We start from the raw sequence: 13,610 nt of genomic DNA, 5'->3' as shown, positions 1-13,610 counted from the left end.
TTAGTTGTATAACCAGTTTCTGAGAACTGCTGTACATCTGTGTTGCATTAAGGCAACCAACTTCTGGCACCTGTGAACAGCTTCTGGCACCTGTGATTGGACTACATTCCACAGTTCTCTATTTCTTGGTTTTGCCTCAGAAACTGCATTTTTTATGTCACCGCACAAATTTTCTATTGGATTAAGATCCGGGGATTGGGCTGGCCACTCCATAACGTCAATCTTGTTGGTCTGGAACCAAGATGTTGCACATTTACTGGTGTGTTTGGGGTCGTTGTCTTGTTGGAACACCCATTTCAAGGGCATTTCCTCTTCAGCATAAGGCAGCATGACCTCTTCAAGTATTCTGATGTATTCAAACTGATCCATGATCCCTGGTATGTGATAAATAGGCCCAACACCGTAGTATGAGAAACATCCCCATATCATGATGCTTGCACAACCATGCTTCACTGTCTTCACAGTGTACTGTGGCTTGAATTCAGTGTTTGGGGGTCATCTGACAAACTGTCTCTGGCCACTAGACCCAAAAAGAACAATCTTACTTTCATCAGTCCACAAAATGTTGCGCCATTTCTCTTTAGGCCAGTCAATGTGCTCTTTGGCAAATTGTAACCTCTTCAGCACGTCTTTTTTTCAACAGTGGGACTTTGCGGGGGCTTCTAGCAGATAGCTTGGCTTCACATAGGCATCTTCTAATTGTAACAGTTCTTACAGGTAACTTTAGACCTTCTTTGATCTTCCTGGAGCTGATTGTTGGCTGAGTCCTTGCCATTTTGGCTATTCTTCTATCCATTCGAATGGTAGTTTTTGGCTTTCTTCCACGTCTTTCAGGTTTTTGTTGCCATTTTAAAGCATTTGTGATCATTTTAGCTGAGCAGCCTATCAGTTTCTGCACTTCTTCATATGTTTTCCCCTCTCCAATCAACTTTTTAATCAAGGTACACTGTTCTTCTGAACAAAGTCTGGAGCGACCCATTTTCCTCAGAATTTCAGAGCGAAATGCACAGTAACCAGCATGTACAACATTTGCTACCTTCCTTCCTTAAATAAGGGCAATAATTGCCACCTGTTTTTCAAAGAATGAATGACCTCACTAATAGATCTCCACACTGCTATTATTTTGAACATGCCCCTTTCAATTAGTGATTCAATTACACAGAATCAGCAGCATGCATGTCATGACTGTTGGGTCTGTTGGATTTCTATTACTCTACTACACCTGCTAGTAAATTATTTGCCATGTAGAATTATCATTTCTGCCAAAAACAGTGATTGGTCAGGTTAGTGATGTCTGACTGCTATTATTTTGAACACAACTGTGTATATATATATATATATATATATATATATATATATATATATATATATATATATCTCAGTACATGGTTCAAGCTGGCCAACTGTGTCCAAGTTGGTTACCAGACCTGAGTCTGTGTCTATTGCAAGTACAGTAACTGGCATTGGAAATCGCAATGGCTGCAGGTGGAAATTGAAAAGTAACTTTGAATACCATAAAATCAAAAAAAAGAACTGATGTAGCAGTGATATACAGAGGGTTAGGAAAAAAATGGAACCACTACATGATTTGCAGGTGCGAAAGTGGTGACATGTTTTACGTTAAAAGCAGAAAGTGATGTAACATTTATTTTCTTCCGCTGTGTGATGAGACACCTAGCTAATAGTGGGAAGCCTCACTTTCATCATTCACTGGGTGCGCTGCTAGTAATACAGAGTAATGTCAGAGCTTACTGAGCTTCAAAGAGGGCAAATTGTTGGTGCTGCTCAGCTGGTTTCACCGTGACTGAAGTTGGCAATGTATTTGCCGTATCGTGAGGTACAGTTTCAAAGGTTATGACAGCTTATACAGTTTACGGGAAAATTATGTCTGCTAATCATATGCACGGTTGACAATGATCAACTGACCAAAAGAGACAAAAAGAACATTGCACGAGATTGTGACCCGGAATAAGAAAACAACTGATGCAAAAGTGACTGCAGAGCTCAATCTCAGTCTTCACAGTGTCTCATCACACAGCAGAAGCAAACGAATGTTGCATCACTTCCGCTTTCACTGCAAAACATGTTGCCACTTTCACACCTGCAAATCATGTAGTGTTTCCATATTTTTTTGTCTAACCCTTTGTAAGCAAATATGTCTTATTAACTGGCATCCATTTTGTATAATGCCTCCTTTTCGAGATGTGTGAACAGTTAGTTTTGCTTATAACTCCTCTCTCATTTTCTGAGATTAGTTTCATTTCAGTATACATGGATCTACCTTATATGCTATCCCTCAACTATTTGCAGTTTCTGTTCTTCACATAAGTGTTTTGATAAGAGTGGAATGTTTCATTGGTCATCCTAAGATTAAGCAACGCCTACTGAGTTGTGTATAACCATTCTTGTTTTGCATTAAACTTTCAGAGATTTAGCTTTCACACTTCAGTGTCTGGAGCTTTATTCCTCCCAGGCCTGAGGGTGAGAGGTGTGAAAAAATTGACAGTGGCCTCCACCTGTAAAAACATTACTGTTTTGGGGGTCATCTCAGTCTTGCCCACCTAGTGCACCTGTTGCTAATTTCATTAATACCAAAGCAGCTGAAACCGATTAACAACCCCCTCTGCTACTTAACTGACCAAATCAATATCCCAGGAGTTTAATTGACTTGATGCTATACTCTGATTTAAAAGTTTTCATTTAATTTCTTGGAGTAGTGTATTTTGCTGAAGCTCAATAGTGTGAGCACAGTCTTACGAACTTATGAAGCTGACACTAGAAGAGGTGTCCACATGGGAAGATTTCCCTTCTCTTCTTAAACTGGTGACAACTCAAAACTTTCTGCCTCGGTGACAGTGGTAACCCACACAGAGAAAGGACAAACCTCCATAATGAGGATATAGACAATAATAAACAACTGATAGGGATTTCTACCCCTTCACCACTCTGCATGTCTCCTGGTTAGCAAGACCGTTGGTGAGTATGAATCCTTCTAATGGAGCACTAGATAGCAGTAAATAGTTTGACTGAGGTTTTAACCCTTCCCCATTTCCACTTTAAAGTGTATTTACAGCCCATAAAACCTCTATCAAGTTATTTTTGATGTCTGTATCCCAATGGGGAGATTTCTCTTCACTTCCTGTCCTGCAGACACAACAGGGAACGAGATAAAATCTCTCTAAAGTAAACAGAATTGCAATTTTAAAAAGTTTTAACAGTTGTTCTCATTTGAGGATTTTCCCATTAGTTTTGCTTTGATGACAAATTAAAAAGTTTGGTTTTCCCATTACTTTCTGCCTCAGGGACAGTGATCACCAGTACAGTCACCAATATTAGTGTATATTATCCAAAAGAAACAACACCAAAAAGCATACAACAACATAACACTTAGGGCTCAACAGGCATTTTTCTTCAGTGGAAAAACAGAAATCACCACAAGAGAACATAGAAAACAGTTGTCCCCTCTGCACACCATAATGCTGGTGTTATGTGTACTGTGGAACAGTGAAGCAAAATGTAGGCCTGCTGCATTTGTCCGAAGGGCAGAGGAAGGCACCACATGAAAACATGAATGGAGGTATGGATGAAGAGTTAGGCTGGCCATACATTATACAATTATCTTCCAATTTTCTGCCCAATTTCCTTTAGATTTACCTTCATCTGTGTAGTGCAAGGGCCTGCCTAATTGGATACAACTGAAAGTGTTGTTTAGGTTTGTCCTCCTATTATATGGTTTTTGGTAAATCTAAACCAAAAATCTCCAGATAATTGTATAATGTATGGCCAGCCTTATTGTGTGACCCTTCAAATAAAGTTAAAAAAAATTAAACCGTGAGTTGCACTGAAACCCGCATCACACCATCTGAAGTTTGCCCATATGGCAAAACTCTGTTTTACTGTTCAGGACACTGTGTACAAGTCCTTATAGTCAACATAATCTTCTAACATTATGAAAATGTTCATTATTTTGTTGGGAAATTTGATCCTACCAAAAAAAAAAAAGAGATTCCTACTAATTGAAAGAAAAACTGGTTGCAACCAGTACTCTCTAACTGTAAATGACAAATGATGAGCCCTTAATTGGTCACCTTCTGCCAAGATAATCAAAAGAAGTCAAACTGACTGGAAACATGACAAGTATTACACCAGATACTGCGAGGCTCTGTTTACCATCATTTATGAATTCAAATTCCTCGACGTGCTCAGACGTGTTTAAGAGTTAATTTGCTACAATGAATTAGAAAAGCATTTACGTGAGTGGTGGGGGACACGTGAGCTCTCTTGCCTCTTGATGGTATAGAATTATGTAACATAGGAACGAAATTAGGAGCTTGCTGCCAGTGTTTTTTTATTTTTACATAGCAACCAATAGTAAACAGAAAGTTACAGTTACAAGAAAACAAACATGCTTGGGTCCTAATCACAAAAATGCAAAAATATGCCCAAGGTTGTGCTAATTTGTATGGTAGAATATTGCCTCATTATAGTCCCTTACATGTAGTTGCATAGTTATTCTGGCTGAAAAAAGACAAAAGTCCATCCAGTTCAACCATAAAAAAAAATTGTTATAATCCCATACCCACAGTTGATTCAGAGGAAGGCAAAAAAAACCAGCAAAGCATGATCCAATTCCTTCCTGATCCCCTAAGAGGCAATAGGATATTCCCTGGATCAACTTTACCTATAAATGTTAGTATCCAGTTATATTCTGTGTATCTAAGAAAGAATCCAGGCCTTTATTAAAGCAATCCACTGAGCTGGCCAGAACCAACTCTTAAGGGAGTCTATTCCACATTTTCACAGCTCTTACTGTAAAGAAACCTTTCCATGTTTGGAGATGAAATTTCTTTTCCTCCAGATGTAGAGTGCCCCCTTTGTCCTCTGTGATGACCTCAGGGTTAATAGATCTACACCGAGTTCACTATATGGACCACTGATGTATTTATATATGTTGATCATATCCCCCCTTAATCTCTTCTCAAGAGAGAATAAATTCAGTTCCTCAATGTTCTTTTTGTGAATTGGTGCCCAAAACTGAACTGCATATTCCAGATGAGGTCTTACTAATGATTTGTACCGGGGTAATATGATATCTCTCTCTCTGGAGTCTATACCTCTTTTAATACAAGAGAGGATTTTGCTTGCTTTATAAACCGCAGCCATTATTAAGCTTGTAATCTACCAGAACTCCCCGATCCTTCTCCATCATTGATTCCCCCAGTTGTACCCCCCCTAGTCTCCCCCAAGTGCATAACCTTACATTTATCAACATTAAACCTCATTTGCCACATAGTTTCCCAATTAAACAGTGCATTGAGGTCGGTTTGTAAGTTGGAGACATCCTGTAAGGACCTTATGCCACTGCAGGTCTGTCTTTGTCCTCTCGATGCTGACATTACACAAATATGCAGCCTCACAGAACTGGACTGTATTCCCTAGGGCCGCATATTTGTGTACATGTCTTTGTGCTGGGAACGCATCGCACAACGCGCTTCAAGCACAAAGACCAAGGTGTCACTGAGAGCCGGGACTCCCGATTCCGGTTCACATGATCGTTGTTATAGCCTCTGATTGGATATCACAGTGATCAGTCACTGTGAAGCCCGCCCCCCTTGGCTTTTTTCCTCTCTGAATGGAGGAAATACATTGTATCTCTCTCTCTCTCTCCTTGCATAAAGAAAAAAAAACAACTGTTTGTTAAAAAAAAGATAAAGAAATAAATATTAAAGAATAAAAGAAAAAATACCTAGATCAAGGCTTGATCTAGTTCAGTGTCAGGGTTAGTGTTTGGGTCAATGTCAGGGTCAAAGGTCAAGAATTTTTTTTTTGAATTGGTATCAGTGCCAGTTAGTGTCAGTGTCAGTGTGGTTTAGGTAAAAAAAAATGTGCACTATTGTTTCCTGGCTGTAGTACAGGTACAAACAACAAATAACATGCACATATATGGTATCACTGCGATCGTCAAGAGCTGGAAAATTTATTTTGGGTTGTTCTTTGATGGCAGGTTATGGTAGTAACAAGAAACAAAAAGCTAAATAAACCACTTGCCCTCCTGAAAATGTATCCCCCTTCCTGACCAGGCTATTTTATGCGTTACTGCGCTGCATTTCTTTAACTGACAATTGCACAGTCATGCAATGCTGCACCCAAATGAAGTTTACGTCCTTTTTTTCCCACAAATTGAGCTTTCTTTTGGTGGTATTTGATTGCCTGTGCATTTTTATTTTTTGTGCTATAAAAAAAAAGTTTGATGATTTTGAGAAAAAACAATATTTTTGACTTTTTGTTATTAAACATGTCCAGTAAAAAAATTTAAAAAAAAAATTGTCACCTTCTCACCAAGCTGCTTGGCGATAGTTTGGTAGCCCAGTCCAGCCTTATGTAGGTCTACAATCTTGTCCCTGACATGCTTGGACAGCTCTTTGGTCTTTGCCATGCTGGAGAGTTTGGAATCTGATTGTCTGATTGCTCCTGTGGACAGGTGTCTTTTATACAGGTAACAAAATGAAATTAGCAACCTTTAAGAGACTGCTTCTAATCTCAGTTTACCTGTACAAAAGACACCCGGTAGCCAGAAATCCTGCTGAATGAAAGGCGATCAAATACTTATTTCCCTCATGAACATGCAAACCAGTGCATAATTTGTTAGACATGCATTTCTTTTGAATTTGTTGTTGCTATTCTGTCTCTCAGTGCTACAATACACCTACCATTCAATTTTTAGACTCATCATTTCTTTGTGAGTGGGCAAACATTGATTTTGCACACCCGTGCCACCCTGTAGTAGTACTTCTAGTAGTACTGCTATAGGACACACGGGAAGTGGTTAAAAAAATGATTTTTTTAAAACTATTTTGGACCAGTTTTCCTTTGATGAAAAAAAAACATTAAGGGGCTATCCATTGCCATTTATCACCAAATGAAAGTCCAATTTGTCCTGAAAAAAACAAGGTATGTTCAGCAGACTGTGTTCTTCTATTGTTGTGACTTAGATGACGTTCAGAGCACATTTTATGCCCAATTCATGCAAAGCTCCACGTAATCCCAAGGGGTTCACATACTTTTTCTTGCAACTGTATTTGAAGAGTTTTTTGGGGATTTGGCCAGACTATTTCCCCAGACTATCACTGACCCACCACCAAAACGGTCATGCTGAATGATGTTACAGGCTGCAGGAAGTTCTCCATGGCTTCTCCAGACCCTTTCACACCTGTCACATGTGCTCAGGGAGACCCTGCTCTCATCTATGAAAAGCACAGGGTGCCAGTGGCAGACCTGCCAAATCTGGTGTTCAATGGCAAATGCCAGTTGAGCTCTATGGTGCTGGGCAGTGAGCACAGGGCCCACTAGAGGATGTCGGGCCCTCAGAAAGCACCATGTGATTCCCTGGCAGGTGCATTTTCGAAATGGTGCATGCACCTCTTTTCTTTGGGAAATGCACACACAATAGCCCATTTAGGTATGATTAACCACCTCCCGTTCAGCCGTTGTACATAAACGGCTGGATGGTGGCAGTGCAGGGACTGGTGGCCGTTTATAAATGCCTCCCGGCCCCCTGCTTGTGTGCGCTCCCTGGGAGCGCTCAGCACCGCGATCCATTGCCCGCTGTGTCCTCCGGACACAGTGGAACACCGATCATCGTACAGGACCTCTGTGCGAGGTCCTGATCATGTGATCACTGATTGGCCAATCAGTGATCACATGCAGAGTAGTAAAGCAAGATGTCACTTCTGACATCATTGCTTACTACGTGTGAAATCTGTGAATGATCACAGAGGTCACATGGTACAAGGCTATTCACAACAGCCTTGTACCATGTGACAAGCTGTGACCAATCACAGCTCACACAGTATTTCTCAATGGCTGCAAGAATGCAGCCAGGGAGAAGGAGACATGATTGCTTTTACAGCCTTTATGGGTGAAAAGCAATCACTGTAAAAAAAAAAAATCTTCATCACCCCCCACAAATAGCACAGTGTCACCATGGTGACACTGTACTGCTAGGGTGACAGTATGTAAAAAAAAAAAAACAAATAATAATATAAAAAAATCAAATAAAAATGTAAAAAAAAAAAATTATAATTTTTGATTGTAAACTAATTTGGGTTCATTTTTTTTTACTAAAAAGATAACTGAATAAATTATGGCCAACATTTATGATGAAATATAATTTATTTGCAAAATTTTATAAGAAAAACACCTTTTTTCAACATTTTTGGACTTTTTCATTTATATAGCAAAAAAAAAATAAAAATCCCAGCAGTGAATAAATACCACCAAAATAAATTTTTATCTGTCTCAAAAAAATGCTAAACAATTCATATGGGTACAGTGTTGCATTCAAAGTGTGATAGCGCTGAAAGCTGAAAATTGCCCTGGACAGGAAGGGGGTAAAAGTGTCCGGACTGGAAGTGGTTAAGGCCTCATGCACACTTGAACTAAATAATGCTGCTTTTACTGGCATTTGAGCTTTTTTTTCCCTCTGCCTCTAAACTTCCCACCTAGTTGCATTATGTGTCAATGCACACTATAGGGTCATTTACAAAAGTTTAGAGTCAGGGGCGTTTAGAGACAGAAAAATCCACCAAAGTCATGTTCAGTAGAGGAGCTTTTGAGCATAAAAATCTCCTGAAGCACCTAAACGCATTTAAACACACCAAAGTGTTAGGTGCATTTAGCACTTGAGTGTTTTTTTATTTCAATGTCCAGAATAAATTAATATTCTGGCCAATGAAATAAACGCCAAAGAGCTTGGGGCGTCTAAACCCAATTGCAAAATGTGGCTTGCGGTGCATTTTTGAGTGTTTAGAAAAGCCCCAGTGTGCATGAAGCCTAAAGGTGAATGGGATGTAGTAGTGCAGCGCACTGTAACACACCATGTTGCAGCACTTGTGTTACCACAAAGGACAAAGCTGCACTTCCACAACGTCTCATCATGAAGTTTAATCAACCCTGTTGGCTTCTCACATGTTCTAAGCCATGCCCGTCTGGGGTGTGGCATAGGGCGGGGACTAATTGGGAAGACAGCTGTTTTGATTAAGCTTCATGATGAGAGTTTATGGAAGTGCGGCTTTCTCGTTCATTTTTACTATATATGCTGAGCTAGATGAGCTCCTAAAGCCAGCACCCAGTGTGGAGGGGGACCAGAGCAATATGCTCAGGACTTGGAGCAGTGCAGTCTCTTCTCTAAAATAGTTTGAATAGGACCTTACTTACCCACAACCCCTCTTTTTCTGGCCAACTTTTCTCTACTGTGTCCCAGCCCCCTGGGACACAGCGGATCACCGATCAATGGAAAGAGCTGAAGACGTCAGCTCTGTCATGTGATTAGCTGTGTCCAATCACAGCTGATTGCATGTAAATAATGCAGTGTGCCCTGATGATCAGTGTAGCCCCAGCAGTGCCACCTGTCAGTGCCCATCAATGCCACTTGTCATTGCCCTTCAATGCCACCTGCCAGTGCCCATCAGTGCCACATCAATGCCACATATCAGTGCCTACCAGTGCACATTAATGCCACATATCAGTGCCCATCTGAGCTGCCTTTCAGTGCCACCTATCAGTGCTAGTCAGTGCCATCTATCAATGCCAGTCAGTGTCACCTATCAGTGCTGCCAATCAGTGCCAGTCAGTGTCACCTATCAGTGCTGCCAATCAGTGCCAGTCAGTGTCACCTATCAGTGCTGCCAATCAGTGCCAGTCAGTGTCACCTATCAGTGCTGCCAATCAGTGCCACCTATTATTGCCAGTCAGTGCGGCCTATCAGTGCACATCAGGGCCGCCTATCAGTGCCCATCAGTGCTGCCCATCAGTGCCACCTAACAGTGCCAGTCAGTGCCACCTAACAGTGCCAGTCAGTGCCGCCTATCAGTGCCAGCTAGTGCCGTCTATCAGTGCCACCTATCAGTGCCATATATGAGTGCTGCCTTTCAGTGGCCATCAGTGATGCCTGTCAATGCCCATCAGTGCCACCTACCAGTGCCTCCTCATCAGTGCCCATCAGTGCAGCCTCATTAGCGCACATCAGTGAAGGAGAAAAATCACTTATTTACAAAATTTTATAACAGAAACTAAACTTTTTTTTTTCAAAATTTTCAGTTGTTTGTGGTTTGTTTAGCAAAAAATAAAAAACCCAGTGTTGATTAAATACTTGCTTGCCACTCCATTAAATGAGAGACAGTAGAACAAGTACACTTAAAAAATATCCATGTTATGGCCATATTGAAACATATGTCCCTTGAGGGTTAGGGACTGATGGGAATGTACATAATGGGAATGTAATATACAGGTGAAACTCGAAAAATTAGAATATCGTGCAAAAGTTCATTTATTTCAGTAATGCAACTTAAAAGGTGAAACTAATATATGAGATAGACTCATTACATGCAAAGCAAGATAGTTCAAGCCGTGATTTGTCATAATTGTGATGATTATGGCTTACAGCTCATGAAAACCCCAAATCCACAATCTCAGAAAATTAGAATATTGTGAAAAGGTGCAATACTCTAGGCTCAAAGTGTCCCACTCTAATCAGCTGATTAAGCCATAACACCTGCAAAGGGTTCCTGAGCCTTTAAATGGTCTCTCAGTCTGGTTCAGTAGGAATCACAATCATGGGAAAGACTGCTGACCTGACAGTTGTGCAGACAACCATCATTGACACCCTCCATAAGGAGGGAAAGCCTCAAAAGGTAATTGCAAAAGAAGCTGGATGTTCCCAAAGTGCTGTATCAAAGCACATTAATAGAAAGTTATGTGGAAGGGAAAAGTGTGGAAGAAAAAGGTGCACAAGCAGCAGGGATGACCGCAGCCTGGAGAGGATTGTCAGGAAAAGGCCATTCAAAAGTGTTGGGGACTTTCACAAGGAGTGGACTGAGGCTGGAGTCAGTGCATCAAGAGCCACCACATACAGACGGATCCTGGACATGGGCTTCAAATGTCCTATTCCTCTTTTCAAGCTGCTCCTGAACAACAAACAACGTCTCAGAAGCGTCTTACCTGGGCTAAAGAAAAACAGACCTGGTCTGTTGCTCAGTGGTCCAAAGTCCGCTTTTCTGATGAGAGCAACTTTTGCATCTCATTTGAAAACCAAGGACCCAGAGTATGTCGGAAGAATGGAGAGGCACACACTGCAAGATGCTTGAAGTCCAGTGTGAAGTTTCCACAGTCTGTGTTGATTTGGGGAGCCATGTCATCTGCTGGTGTTGGTCCATTGTGCTTAATTAAGTCCAGGGTCAACGCAGCTGTCTACCAGGAGATTTTGGAGCACTTCATGCTTCCTTCCGCAGACGAGCTTTATGGGGATGCTGACTTCATTTTCCAGCAAGACTTGGCACCTGGCCACATTGCCAAAAGCACCAAAACCTGGTTCAATGACCGTGGGATTATTGTGCTTTATTGACCAGCAAACTCGCCTGACCTGAACTCCATAGAGAATCTATGGGGCATTGCCAAGAGAAAGGTGAGAGACATGAGACCGAACAATGCAGAAGAGCTGAAGGCCGCTATTGAAGCATCCTGGTCTTCCATAACACCTCAGCAGTGCCACAGGCTGATAGCTTCCATGCCACGCCGCATTGAGGCAGTAATTGCTGCAAAAGGGGCCCAAACCAAGTACTGAGTACATATGCATGCTTATACTTTTCAGAGGTCCGATATTGTTCTATGTACAATCCTTGTTTTATTTATTGCTTGTAATATTCTAATTTTCTGAGATTGTGGATATGGGGTTTTCATGAGCTGTAAGCCATAATCATGACAATTATGACAAATCACAGCTTGAACTATCTTGCTTTGCATGTAATGAGTCTATCTCATATATTAGTTTCACCTTTTAAGTTGCATTACTGAAATAAATGAACTTTTGCACGATATTCTAATTTTTCGAGTTTCACCTGTATATGTGAAGCGCTGCGTAAACTGATGGCGCTGTCAGGGACGGACTGACAACTCATGGGGCCCCTGGGCAATAGGGGATCATGGGGCCCCTGTGTCCTTGCCCAAACTCAAAAAAGCCTATGAAAGGTGCCAGGGGCATCTCATAGGGCCCCCTACTGACCCCGGGCCCTCGGACACTGCCCGAGTTTCCAAATGGTCAGTCCGACCCTGGGTGCTGTATAAGTACCTGAAATAAATAAATATCAGACTATAAAGTCCCCCCAAGGTCACAGAATGTGCAAAATGTGTGTCTTGAAGAAGTCATTAGAGGGTAGAGATTGTCCAGTTAGGGGTAGACTTCAAAAGATTATCTACTGTACATAAAGATGATTTATGTTACATGTACAAATAAAGGTGTATGCATTTTCTTTTCCCAAGAACTGACTCAGAAAAATCCCCTATCTCTACAGCTGTGAGTTCTTTAGAACTGTGAACTGTTACTCTAAAGTTTGCCTGCCATCCTTTGGACAAAGTTAGTACTACAGCTAATGCTACAGGATACCATATTTTCAAAAAGGTATTATTGGTTTTCTTTCTTTCTGAAAGTTTTACCAAGTAGTCACTTTTGTGGGTTAGTATCAATAATTTCCATATATAAGCTTATATATAACCAGTAAACCTTAATCCTGTATAGATTTTATCTTTTCAAACAATCCAATATGTGTTTTAGAAAACTGAAATTCTTATTTATGTTTTTATAATTAATTTATATATGATTTATTACTTGCTAAAGCTACAAGATGTTAATATAAGTTAATGGGACAAACAAATAATGCTCTTGCTAGTGTTCCCAATATCTACTAATATATATGGATGCTATAAAGACAATATAGTCTTTGTAAATGCTATATCCATATTATAAAATCCCCAAAAACTATACATATCAATGTTCAAGGACATTAAATAAATGGGGGTACATAAAAAAACAAACATAAAAACACTCACATTATCAATATCCTGCTAGAACTAAACTACTGGAAGTTGGTCTATAGCATGGTTATTGGACCAATGTTGGAGGATTATAATTAATTGCTACTTGATCCCAGTGCTAGTGTACATGGTGCTTTTTGCACATTTATAATTTGGTTGTATAGGCTTTTGTTTTTATCAAAGTTTTTTTAATAAATGGAATTACACTATGACCACAAAATTTCTTGTGTTTTTGTGAATTATATTGCGGACTGTACTAGTGACTGGTGTATTAAGAGGGCCATAAAGGGGTTCTGTGCATTATACCACTCTCGTGTTTTTGACCTTGCAATAAACAAAATTCCAATCAGTTTAAATTTGTATCAATATGACCATATTTGGACTTGTCACATGCACTGTTGGCAAATGTCAATCCTTTCAAGAAGTACCATATGGACACTCCCATGAAAATCATGAATGCTGTGTCTTAAACTGAGTTGGTCACACAAAACCCCCAAGGAACATGAAAGGAAATGGTGTTACTCATTACATCCAAATTCCCCATTTTGTCCAGAGTCAAAAACAAACAAAGAAACCAACAAAACTCTCTCTCTCTCTCTCTCTCTCTCTCTCTATATATATATATATATATATACATATACACTATACTGCCAAAAGTATTGGGACACCCCTCCAAATCATTGACTTCAGGTGTTCCAATCACCTCCATGGCCTCAGGTGTATAAATACAAGCACCTAGGCAT

The sequence above is a fragment of the Staurois parvus genome, unplaced genomic scaffold (assembly GCF_062004578.1).
Source record: "Staurois parvus isolate SC_StPar_1 unplaced genomic scaffold, SC_StPar_1.0 ptg000422l, whole genome shotgun sequence".
NCBI classification, from domain to species: Eukaryota; Metazoa; Chordata; class Amphibia; order Anura; family Ranidae; genus Staurois; species Staurois parvus.
The sequence above is the reverse complement of the archived record's forward strand: the minus strand, read 5'-3'. Positions refer to the sequence as shown.